Source organism: Henckelia pumila, unplaced genomic scaffold (assembly GCF_033568475.1).
Source record: "Henckelia pumila isolate YLH828 unplaced genomic scaffold, ASM3356847v2 CTG_476:::fragment_2:::debris, whole genome shotgun sequence".
In the NCBI taxonomy this organism is placed as follows: Eukaryota; Viridiplantae; Streptophyta; class Magnoliopsida; order Lamiales; family Gesneriaceae; genus Henckelia; species Henckelia pumila.
Window position 1 is genome coordinate 72,305 of NW_027331837.1, and position 14,143 is coordinate 86,447.

General features: G+C 34.9%; 2 pseudogenes; both read right to left on the reverse strand.

Annotated features, from left to right (window-relative positions):
• LOC140872713 (probable indole-3-pyruvate monooxygenase YUCCA7) overlaps positions 1-8,522 on the reverse strand; it is a 66,090-nt pseudogene extending 57,568 nt beyond the window's left edge.
• Positions 2,858-8,323, reverse strand: LOC140872714 (actin-7-like; annotated as a pseudogene).
• Positions 8,523-14,143: the final 5,621 nt, after the last annotated feature.

Consider the following 14,143-nt stretch of genomic DNA (forward strand, 5'->3'; position numbering starts at 1 on the left):
TTAATATTGATGAATTATCCATCACCATATTTGATTCAATTGGACTTATATGTGTATAATGCAATCCAGTAGGGAGCATTGGTAGTTTCTCAACTACAAATATCTTTCCTGACTTATATGTGGTAAGACACATATATTTCTGATTTCCATCAGTCATTGTCTCAGTATCATACCCATGAGAATATATGTCATTAAAACTCAACAAAATTTTTTTCGATCGTGGTGAATATAAAGCATCATTTATCAAAAATTTTGTACCATTAGGTAACAAAAATTTCGCTTTACCAAAACCTTCAATCAAGTCTACAGGACCTGATATTGTATTCACCATTGTTTTTGTTGGTTTTAGTTTCAAAAAATATCTTTCATCTCGCAGAATAGTGTGCGTTGTACCACTATCCGGTATGCAAATTTCCATGATATTATTTCCATGTTTGCTCATAGCATTTTCCATATCAAACTTCACAAAAATGTAATAAAGAAAAATTAAGTACAATACAAATGTAAAATATAACATGCTTTATAATACAAAAATGCATGAAAAATACAAATTTGTTACAATCTAGTCCCACCAATCTTTTAATCAATGTCTTCGAAATCATTCAAAAAATCTGCAGCACTGAAACTAGTTGAACCAATTAAATGGTCACTATTTTCAACAAAATTGTTCTCTTTTCCTTTTCCCTTTATCGATTCTTTATAGAGCTTACAAAGGTGCTCGGGGGCTCGACAAGTTCGTGACCAATGTCCCGGAGTGCCACATCTATAACAAACACTCTCGGTTCTTTTTGAGTGATTTTCATTCACTCATGTTTTCATGCTGTCTTTTTAGTGGGTGGTGCGTGACGCTCTTTTGAGATGAGTTACTAAAATAACTATCTCGATTATTTTCATATCCACGACCGCGTCCACGACCACGGTCATTTCTACGTCCACGTCCACGCCCACGTCCTCGACCTCATCTACGACCAAAATCTGGTCTATTCCTTTGATTTTGGTTTTTATTTTTCATTACGACATTTGCTTCAGGAAATGCCGTTGATCCAGTGGGTTGGGATTGATGATTTCTTACTAACAATTCGTTGTTTTTTTCCGCCACAAGAAGACATGCGATTAGTTCGGAATATCTCAAAAATCCACGCACTCTATATTGTTGTTGTAGAGTTATATTCGATGCGTGAAAAGTGGAAAATGTTTTTTCAAGCATTTCCATCTCTGTGACTTCAAGTCCACAGAATTTTAATTGCGAGACTATTCGATACATCGCAGAATTATAATCACTGACTTTTTTAAAGTCTTGGAATCTCAACGTATTCCATTCATCACGGGCGGTCGGGAGTATCACTTCCCTTATATGCTCAAATCTTTCTTTCAGCCCTTTCCATAAAATCATTGGGTCTTTTTCTGTGAGATACTCACATTTCAACCCTTCATCAAGATGTCGGCGCAAGAAAATCATGGTTTTTGCTTTATCTTGTGAGGTTGATATATTATTTTCTTTAATACTTTCACTTAGACCCAATGACTCAAGATGCATCTCAACATCAAGAGTCCATGGCATATAATTTTTTCCAGTGATATCGAGTGCAACGAATTCAAGCTTTGCCATGTTTGACATGGTGGTAGTAGAAAAATAACAATGCATTTTATTAGTTAATTTCCATTAATATGACAATACAAAATAATGGATAAACGATGAGTACAAGTAAGTGTACAAATAGAGAAAAAGCATGTGGTGGAAAATCGCTGGTGAGTACAAAACTCGTGAGCATGATGATCATAATCGTTATGAAAAATATCCTTAGAAAAGCCAAAAACTCCATCTTCTTCTTTTTCGAAAAAAAAAAACCGAGGAGAAAATGTTTTGAGATGAAGAATGAATTTGGTGTGATTGAAAATGAGTTTGAGTGAACATATTTATAGGGCAAAAATTTAGCCGTTTGTGACCGTTGGGGGTAAAGGAAAAAATCGAGTATGTGTTGAATAAAAATTTGTGATAATGATGCAATGCATATAATGATAATCATAATTAAATAATTATGTATATCATATCACATTATTATAAGGTCAGTGTCGTAGACAGCCTTTTATATAATGTTGTGAAATTATACCAATATAGTTAGTATAAAGTCAGGTATAGTATATCATATCACATTATTATAAGATCGGTGTCGTAGACAACCTTTTATATAATAACATGAGATTATACAAATATGGTTAGTATATAAATACACAATAATATATATCATATCACGTTATTATAAGGTCAGTGTCATAGACAACCTTTTATATAATAACATGAAATTATATATTAATATAGCTAATATATATACATAATAAATATATATCACGTTATTGTTTAAAAACCTTAGAGGCTTTTATACTTGTCGTATCCCTTACCGGGAGTGTGGGATGTCGTCTTAACATCCTCCCAGGATTTATAACAAGTTTTGATAAAAAAAACTTATTTTTTGATAACATGATATTATATATTAATATATACACAATAAAAATATATAAACAGTAAAATAAAAATTCTTACTTGTTGAATATTTTTGACTTCTTCTTGTATTTTGAAGCGTCGGAAAATATAGAGAACCTTCGAGTGATCGTACTAATAACGTGTTGTGAAAAATAAAATTTATAAAACTCAAAAACTCAAAATATTCTCAAACTCCACACTTTAAATTTCTCTCAAATTGTGTTTTTTTACACAAATGAAGAGACCTATTTATAGATCTCAATGAAAGATTAGTCCAAAAATTAAATCATCATCATCTACATCATCACACACTAATTTTCAAAATAATACAACTCAATATTCAACAATTCTAATATAATATAATATATTTTCAACAATTCACAAATTTTCAATATTATAAATAACTCAAAATTCAAAATTTCAAAATAAAATTCAACATACAATCTTCCAATATTACAAACCATTCAAGTACAAAAAATAATAAAATTCTAAACATGGAAATGCCTCCAATACCCCGACATAGTATGAATGGAAACAAATGCATAATCCGCATACTGAAAATGTGCTCCTCATCATCCAAAAGCTCCAATCCCGCATCATTTCAAGCAACCTTCCTCCTAGCCTAGGCGACGGTCAACGACGGCAACCTTCTAAAGCAGCTGAAAGCATGCATAATTTTAACACACACATGTTTGCTGAAAGCAAAAAAAAAAAAAACCAAAACTCAGAATTTAAAAATTGATTCTTTATCAGACAATGATGAAATCAGCTTAAAACTCTTGAGTTCCGATATAGATATCTTTATAAGCAATAATAAGGCTATCCCAGCGATCTTATCTTTTGAGTAACATTCCAGCAAACATGTTTACTATCCAAATATTAACAGTTGGCAGTGCCTTCTAGTGATATAGTTGGAAGATTCAAGCAGCTTACTATTATACTCTGCAAATAACGACAGAAAGACATATCTAGCAGATTAAAAACTGGAGCACACAAGGGAAACAAAATTGATTAATTTTCAAAGCCAGAATACAGTAAATTTTGATGGTAACACATATGAATTACTGAATTGCAGATCTCTACTAGAAAAATTTAGAATTTTCTATGGCCATTTCAGAAAGAGGATGATTTCTATATTATCGTAGTCACAAGAAAAATCTAACACATAATGAAGACATTACTTTCTTCAGTATGCATATTGATGACGTGCAGTTCACTTACCCAGTCATAAACTTTAGTAAGAAATTCAGCAACAGTTGACTTGTGCCTAGACAATAGTTCCTGCAAAGGAAATCCATGCGCCATGTTTCCATCTTCAAAAACTCCGTTATTCCCCTCCCCAAGCAACCGTTTAGTGTTCATCAAAGAGCCAAAGTGGTAACTATTTGAAATGGTTGCAGCAAACTTTCCAAGTCCTTATGGATACCAAGAAAATGGAGGAGAACGAGAAACTGTTGAGCCAAACATAAACTAAAATGTTTGTGTTTTCCATACAAACATAGATCACACCCAAAGAACTCAAAACTTACACTATAGGGACTTTGGCAGCAGGACAAAGATCAGTATTATTACTGTAATCTTATTAAAATTCAAATTCATATTGTTAGTTATAATCATACTTAGAATTAGTTGAGTAGTTAGTTGGTTAAATAAGTAGTTAAAAGCTCTCGTATAAAACTCTTTAGATGAAACTGATTCATCATTCAATTCAATACAATTCATTTCATACTCTGTAATAAATCTCAAGCTTAGAGGATCCAAAACAGGCTGTAATGGAGATTTAAAGTCTTTCAAATCAAACTAAAAACAAGATGCACCTAAACAATCAATTGGAATTTCAATAACAAATATACCTTCAATTTTTCGTAATTCTTTAGTGTCAAGTTATATGCCAAAGCGAATCTTCTTAAACATAAATTAAACTTGTAGTACGTAATGAGCAATGAAAGTAAACACACATTACCAAAAAGGAACAATTTGGAATTGGAGGAGAAAAATGAAATTTCCTAAAGCAATAGTCTTAGCCCATTTTAATCCGGGATATACAATCTGAATTAGACAGCATATAACCAAGTGTATAGCAAATCAGATAAGTAAATTCCGAACCTGAAGCAAATCAGGCATTTTCATCTTTTTTCCGTTGACAATGCCACACAGGTATATAACCCCAGCATTCGCAAGCTCCTATGACATATGTATCGAAGCACGATCAAACACTTATCATCATTACTAGGGTCTTGAGAAATCAATGTTGTACTTCAAAAGTTTTTGTACAATATAATCATATTTTACTGCAAATCCATGAGTTCAGTGGAGGGAATGATATAATCATAAATAGCCAGTAGTCGTTGATAAAAAGTTATATCTCAATCCATTTTAAAATAGCTCTTTTCTAATTTTAAATGACTCCTCACTTATGAAAGAAGAATGAAGTTTTGGGCCAACAAGTCACAAAAAGAATATCCAAGTCTGACAAAAACATTTCCCACTGTTTTGTCCCAGATCCCATCATCCCTGTTATGTGTTCTCGTATGTCACATTTGGCACAAAAATTCAAAGACATCAAGACTCCATTACTGACTGGTAAGATAATCAATGAAGAAACTTTTTTACCTTGATATAAACCTCGGAATTCTTAAGCAAATTAGGAAGCTTCCATCAGGGAATTGAAGTCGGCAACTAAAAAAAACAATGCAAAAGCACATACAAGCCATTCAAAACACTTGACCAAGTCAAACAAGCCAAAAACTAAGAGAGATGACGCACAAAAAAATAAAAAATGTGAGTGCTTATACACGTACATGGCCAAGTGAAAAGATATGAGAAGGAATGGGATTGAGGTGGGATGCCCACGAAGGTGGAAAATATGGCTTCTTGGTGAGGATAGAACCTGGGCTCGCTATTTTTGGGAACAGAATCCATCATATTGATGTTGGATTTGGTCGAGAAACTGATTGTGGGAGGAGAGTACGAGGAGAGACTAATATAGATTGCCTTACTCGAAAAATCATTGAAAGATCTTGAATGCTGCAAAAATATATATATATAAAAAATCCAGGACAACTATAGAAAGGGTAAGTTTTTAGTTTTTACAAGTGAGATAATAAACATGATAACAAAGTGATGAATTTAGAAGAGGAAAACTTCCAAAAATTACCTCTGTATAGTTTCTCCATGGCCATTATTCCTGGATGCAGCAGTAAGGAGAAGAGCTATTCACACATGTATGTTTCCAACACACCGATTGAAATCATAAATCGATAAAAAAAATTACTAAGAAATGAGGAAAAGAAGGGTTGGAGTTGGGGCTCACCTCGTCCAAGGACGTAGGGAAATCGATCAGCGTTGTACCTATAGAAATTTTGAAGGGATAAACTAGTTAGTCTTCACGAGAAATCGATAGGCGCTGCAACTTCACACAAGCATATATACACAGCTACCTACAAAGCATAACTCCGAACCAAAAGAAAGAGCATGCAGGAGAAGAGGGTCACAAAATATATACCAACAATCGCTGCAAATGGACAAGAGACAAGGGCGCATCGGTAGTTTAAACTTTCCCTTGTCGATGGAAAAATGGAATTGACTTTTCCATGAAAATCGCCACGGGGATTAGGCTTTTTAGTGTTTGCAAAAACCTGCAATGAAAATCAGCATCTCTCAAAATAAATATGGCTTCAAGACATTAGAGAAAGAAAGGAGAGATGTGTATCAAACCATCTCCACATTGCATAACTCCTAATATATATTGTATAAATGTATATACTTAATCAAACTCAAGAAATGTGTAACCTTGAAAAATTTAGAAAGCAATGTACCAATTTTGACCTCTCTTCCCCCATCTCATCCATGTCGGCTGTAATTTCTAAGGACCAAAAACAGCGACCAGTTGTACGACCACTGGCATACAGGTAAAGTACAGCCTGGATAGAAACATACATAGCAGGAACATTAAAAGTTTCGAACATGATCTGCGTCATCTTCTCCCTATTGGCCTTGGGGTTCAGAGGTGCCTCAGTTAGAAGTACGGGATGATCCTCATGTGCCACACAAAGTTCATTGTAAAATTTATGATGCCATATATCTTCTCCATGCCCGGTTGCTGACAATACCATGATCAATGGGATATTTCAGGGTCAAGATACCTCTTTTGGACTGAGCTTCTTCACCCACATAGGCTTCCTTTTGTCCCATCCCGACCATGATTTCAGTGTGTCTAGGTCGACCCACAATACTTGGGAACACTGCCCTGGGAGCATCATAACCAGAAAATCCAGCCTGGAAAAGAATAAAAACCATAGATCAAACTTATCTCATGCATAGCTAAGAAGGAAAGGATTTCCATAGCAATTCAGCTTATCTACGAACCTTCACCATTCCAGTTCCATTATCGCAGACGAGGGGCTGAATATCCTCAGCATCGGCCATTTTATATAACTGTAAAAACATGAAGATTGAATTATTAAGTCACCTGGAATCAGAGTTAAAAAAAATGTAGCACATGCTGTTTGATACCTCACACGTCCAAAAGTTTTGATAAGAAAAATAAAAGAAATTACGACCAGGAAAAACCAGAGATCAAGGGAATTTTCATATATTGATGACATATGTAAATTTTTTTTAAAGTAGCTTCATAATTTGCACAATTCTAGATAACAATAATAAAAAAAAATTAAAATTTTTTTTAAAATAAAAACCTTATTCTTCATGTTTCGATTCTACAAATTAAATTTCGAGATTTTCAGAAACATTAATGAGCTTATTTGACTACAAATGAATATATGTGAATCTAATTAATTAAAACACACGAAATTATAAGAATCAAACTCACGAATAATATGCAGTTGAAATCTTGACAAGATGTACCGAGAAATCGAGACATATATTGAGAAAAACCAAAAACATATATACAAGAAATCAAGTCAATACAAATCATTTTCCCTTAAAACTAACATGATATTGTTCAATTTAGTAATTGGATATATAAAACACACATCAAGTGTCAACTTATCCACTCATATCCAGAAGCATCAATTAAACGAGATCATTTCAAACAAAACAAGGAAATAAAAAAATCAAAATAAATTCAGATCTATAAGAAGAAAAACAGATCGATAAAAACTATGACGACGTAAACGACATATTCAAGTCCAGCGTATCAGATTTCTTCAAAATCACCAAGTCTAATCCTTTCAAATAAAAACTCTCGAACAAATAAGGTAAAAATAGATTTGTGCATAAATCAATTTCCAGATCTCGCAGTCACGTAACACAAATAGCCAAAATCGAGTCAAAAAATCAACAAAAAATGAAAAAGTACTATTCAGATACTAGTACGAAAATAACAAGAACCAGCGGGCCGATGGTGGTTATGTTCGATTCAGGGCTTCTCCGACGATGACCATCAGGTCGTTGGACATCGTCTCTCTGAACGAACCATGCTCCTCCCCAACTGCCTCTTCCGGATGGGCTCCGCCGCCATCTTGCTCTTCACCCTAATAGGTCGCAAGATCTTCAACCCCAAAAAATGAGAAAGCAAATCGGAGGTTTGATTGAATATGAGAAATAGGGTTTTGAGAAATCCGCTAGAATGAAAGACTGAATTGAGGTGAAGTACCTCGAAAAGTAAATAAACTTATTTTATTTCTTCTATTTACGCTTTAAAATAAATCGTTGCAGTAGATTAAAAAAAACGCTCATCCACAACTGATGTTTCGTGGGGTATTCATGGATGCTTTTCGGGAAAGAGATGTAAGGAAGTTGGCAGAATTGTTTCGGAAGGTGGAGTTTCAAGCGATTATACGCCCGGTTCCGCCATAACGAATTGGATCTTTCAACAAGGATGAATGGAACTCCTTGTTGTTTAAGGCCTGCACTAACTGCTAGGCCGGACAGACCGGCTCCAACGATCACCGGGCCGTTTACGAGTATGCATCGACCGGAGAAATGATCGTCCTTTCGGAATGTTGGCGACATTTGTGGATCACAATCGGGCATCAAGATGTATATAAAAAAATTATTTTCTTGGATGATAGAACAAGTTGAAAAGATATTAATTAAGGCGTAAAAGCTAGTGTCGCTAATTTGAAACCTTTTTTAAACAAAAATAAGATGTTTAAATTATGAATGTGACAGAAGAAAAGAACAGAAACTGCGTGAAAGGAATATTTTATTCCTAAAATTCCTTAAGCCTAAAAAATTTTATTTAAAGTCTTTTTTTTTTCTTGGACATAAAGTAAATTTGAGATAATTCCTTATTTTAGATAGATTTGAGATGTTATTAAGATTATCATCATATTTATCCAGGGGCGGTCCCAGAAAATTTGGTCGAGGGCATAATTACGGAGCTATGTGTTGTTTCGTCCGGGTGGTCGCTTGGGCGACCTAATTTTTTTCCTATTTTTTATACATTAAATTTAGTCAACTTTGTCAATATCCCCGTGAACAATTTTAAAAATAAAAAGATAAAATCTCAACACATAAAAGAGAGCTTAAAAAATTTTAGTTTGGATATAGATAAAAATCTGGCTCCGTTATTTGATACAATTCATAAAACAATCATGAATGTGAATTTTATATCAACTAAAAGACGACCAGAAAAGTTAAAACATTATCATCAATTCATAATAATTCATTATACAATTATTTCATGAGTTATTAAAAATATTTTCTTTGGAATATAATACATCAATATTATTTAAAATTAACATGTACCATATTTTATTTTATTAAAAAAGTAATATAAGTATATACTAATAATTTTAAAAAAAAATTGAGGTGGGGCACATGCCCCCCTGGACCCTACATGGGTCCGCTCCTGTATTTATCTATCTCATATCTAATTGATCTCATTCTTATTTTTGTAGATTTGATATGATCAAATCTAAGGAATCCTACGCATACAAGGAAACAATGTGAAAAAGGATTCTTTCCTATTTATGATGAAGGCATGCACATTAAAGAGAGAGACCGAGAGAGATCGACCGAGATAGTTTTTGGTAAGAGCTTCATACGCGTACAACTTAAAGAGAATTCTGAATATTTTTCTGAAGCTTGATTTGGTCGTGTGTTACCTTGATGCTTTGAAGAACACTTGAATATCAAAGATCGAAGAGTGTTGGTTTCAACGAGTTTTGGCGTCAAGGATTTTTCTTCGTGCTCTGATTTTTTTTATTCTATTGCATATAGAATTTTTAGGAGAATTTTTATGATTTATTTTCTCATACGCTTGAGAAAATTGATTGTTACAATAATCACTAGTTTCAGGGATTGTAAAACTATTTGATCGTTTTCTAGTGAAAGTTTTGACCTGAGGCGCTGCAAGAGTATTTTATACTCCTGCTTAAATATCTGAGTTTATTTAGTGGTTTCTAGTTTATTTTATTGACGTTTTAATTATTTTCCGCTGCATATTACTTAAAGTGTTTTTGGAGGTGTTGCCAACACCTTGTGACAACACCTAAATCTGTTTATGTGCAACCCCCATTTCCTTACAAGTGGCATCAGAGACATATTCTTGATACACTAAGAAATGATCATGGTTTATTTATTTTATTTCAAGAAATAAGATGGACTCATCTACTACTGCAAATTCATTTTTGAAGCCTCCAGTTCTTGATGGCACGAATTATGCCTTGTGAAAGACAAGGATGCACTTTAATATTAAAGCTATGGATGAACGAGCATGACAGAGTATTCTTACTGGTTGGAGTGCACCTAAGGCGTGTTGGAACACGTTCTCGGATCTGTCAGATCTGATACCCATAGCAGCGGAAGGTTTAAAAATTTTATTTTCTAATCTGGAATAATTCCAGATCGTGGGTATCAAATCCTTACGATTAAAATAAATAAGTAAAATAACACAAAAATTAATTTTACCTTTCAAGTCTCAACTTGAGGTTATGGACTCCAACAGATAAATATGCTCTTCTTGTATATCCCAGGAACTGATGACTCAATCAACTCCTGAATCAGGTCCACGAACAGAATTCTAAAACCCTCTGATAGACTGCACTAGAAAGTCTATCAGAAGTTTTTATGAAGAGAATTAACAGATTTGATCTGTTAAACTAGACTGCAATTTCGAAAATTGCAGCCTAGAATTTCGAACACAGAGGAGGGAAGTGGGCGGCCAACCCTAGAGAGAATACTCTAGGTTTTTCGAAAATTATGAGCTATGGTCTAATTTCTGTACTGCAATAACTTATTTATAACATGGGGTGCTAACAGCTTAGGGCCCGTTAGTCATAAGTTCAAGCCTGACAAGCAAAGCCCGCATGTTCAGAAATTAATATAAAATTCATCGTGACTTAAATTGATAAACCAATTTTACCAATGTGTACAGAAACATTTTCTGCATATTTTAAAGTCAAGATAAATTTTCTGAATTCGAATTCAGTGGTTTTCAAAAATGGCATCCCTATGTCATTTTAGGAAATCTCACTCCCTCTACTCATTAATAAGAAGTCCTACTTCTCATTCACTAAATTTAACTCATTAAATTTAATTATCTCAACGGGGATTAGAAATCTATTACTTGTGTAACCCTCAATGGTTCAGGGATACAGCTAGCCGTGGGCTCACAATTCCTTTGTGACTCGGAAGAACAATTTCTGACTTTCCCATTGAATCATGGTAAGAGCGCCTAGCAACATCGCCCCATGATTCCCTAGGTATCACTGATAGTGCCTGCAAGAACCAGTGGGTTTTGGTTATCGCACAGTACGGTCCCTTCATCCATATATCCCAATCGAATCAACAATCATTGGTATATCGAGAGTTATTCGAGATTCGATAACTATGCAATGCATCTTGAAGATCAAATAGTGACATCGCATGTGCAACTAGGAAACCAAGTAACCTAAAGCACATCATGTACTCTGGCCAGAGATTTGTCACACTAATATATCCTCAGATCGCATAGGATATCCACACTCGCAAGCGTGTGGTGAATCCTTGACAACAAAACATTGACTCCTATATGTGTCGTAATTGTATCCAATCTTGACACCTGATGACCCTCATAGAGTCGGTAAACGAGTCAAAGTACAGTAATAGCATATAGAGTCTCCATGATGTTTCAAGTAGTAAGGACTAATGATGTACAACCAAAACCACAGACTTTTCCACTCAATTAGTGAAAACCACTTGGAAAGTCCGAATAGGGTAGTTCGATCATTTATCCAATGAATATCCATTTGCATGCTTCGAACATCTCTATGTTCCATACCAATGAAACGTGGTACTCGGCATCGCAAATGCTAGTCTCAATCTTGAGCGATCCTTATCCTTATTGCGGACGGCTCAATTGACTAGGAACTGGTTTAGAATATACAGTGATTACAAGATGTGTTTCATGATAGTCATCCATATCCACTATCACATATTGCATGCACTTTAGTATATTCAAGGTCTTTATCTAAACATCGTATAGTACGTAACAACATAACAATATGATAAAAGATAAAGTAAATTCCAATGAAGAGTGTAAATTATATTAAACAAAGATTGTTTACAAATAGAGTCATAAAGGCCCTTAGCCACAAGTTGGCTAGCAGGACACCCACTCTTTCAAGGCTATGGACAAAGAGGGCGAATACATCTTAAAGCCGGAAACCGCATGGACAACCGAGGAGACACAAATTTCAAGATTTAATGCTAAAGCAATCAACACCATCTTCCAGCGTGGACATGAGGATGTTAAGCCTTATTGCTGATTGTGTTACTGCTAAGGATGCATGGGATACTCTACAAGAGCATTGTGAAGGATCCAAAAGTGTCAAGAGAACAAGGATGAGGCTACTCAACTCAAAATTTGAAAATCTTCGTATGAGCGGAGATGAAACTATTTTTGAATATGATCAAAGACTTAGAGAGTTGGTCACTGAAGCTTTCAATCTTGGAGAACCGATTGCCAATGAAAGACTTGTGAATAAAGTTCTTCGGTCATTACCCGAAAGATTAAATGGAAAAATTTGGGCTCTTGAAGAAGTCAAGGATACCTCGAAGATGAAGTTGACAGAATTTATGAGCATCCGTCAAGTATTTGAGATTAATAACATTGCACAGAAGAAGGATAAAGGAAAATCAATTGTCTTGCAAACTTTTGATGAATCATATAAGGAGTATGTTCAATTTTGTCAAAATGTTCTTCAATCTGATCTTGAAGAGGATAAGATTTCACTGATGAACAAGAAATTCAATGATTATTTGAAAAGGATGAAGGAGGTTAAGAAATCGGATCAAAAGCTTAAGACTCCAATGTTTTCTAACAAGCCTTTGAGGATTACTGGAACAAAACAGTCACCAAGGAAGCCTACTGATACTCCGAAGCCTCGGCTGATGTTGAAAGGAAAGAAGAAGTAGTATCAAAGAAGTTAGAGACGGTACAATATCATGCATGTCAAGGTTTTGGATATTATGCCAATGAGTGTGCTAACGCTCTTAGGAAAGGAATGAACACTTTCTTGAGTGATGAAGAGTCTGAAGAAGATGAAGAACATGAAGATGAAGAAAGCCACACTGTCTTATCTGCCCTACTGAAAAACAAAAAGAAGTATCAAGTCAATCCTTTAGGTGTTGCCACACCTGACCGCAAAATCTCACAAAAGTCAGTATGTTTTAATTCCTCTATTATTGATCAATTGTGTACTTCTGATGCAGGTGATGGAACATTGTCTATGGAAGAAGCTCGGATGATGTAGGAAGAGCTTTATGCTGATTGGATTTAAAGAAATAAGTTGAACACTATCCTTTCAAAAGAAAATACTGATTTGAAGGCTGCTGTGTCAAGACTTGAAGTTGTGCTGAGTAAGAAAGATCTGGAATTGTTCCAATTAAAGGCAGAACTGGGAAAAGCAAAAGCTACATTGGCCAAGTTCAATTCAAACACAAACAAGCTTGATTATTTACTCATGATGGGAAGAGATGGTACGACTGGTTTAGATTTTGAAAACAATACATTTGAATTTGGTGAATGTTCAAAAACGCAAAGAAAGTGGATATACAGAATACTCAACCAAAAAGGCTACATCAACTGATCCTCCAAAACCAAAGCCACAACCTACTGCTCCTTCAAAGCCTAGAAGGAAGGGTAAGTATATTTGTCACTACTGTCATAGACCTGGTCATATCAAACCATACTTTTGTAAGTTGCAGGAAGACTATAGACAAAGATCTGCATCTGTGAGACCTCGATTCTAATCATCTAAACAAGAACTAATCCAATCGATAAACAATCAAGAGCCAAGAAATAATCAATAATTGTTTTTCAATTTTGAAGGTGAACAGTGCCCCGCTCGATCGGTAACTTCTTACCGATCGAGCACGCATGTAGTGACCCAACCCGGATCCACTATCTAATCAGAGTTATAGTAAAAGCGCACGCAATAAAAGCTTAAAGCATAAAGAGCGGATAATTAAAATACAACAAATCCAATCGGCAGAATACAATCGACGCTACCACAAGTGTATAAATACTGTTATACAACCAAATCGAAGGTTCAGGGTAAATAAATCCCTACCCTCTACAACCTCGCACTCCCCCAAAGCTCAATCCTGCTGAGAGCCACCTGGACCGTCCAGCCTCAATACCCAAACACAGGGGCGTGAGCTAGAACGCTCAATACGAAGCAATGATATAAATACGAATATGCGCACACA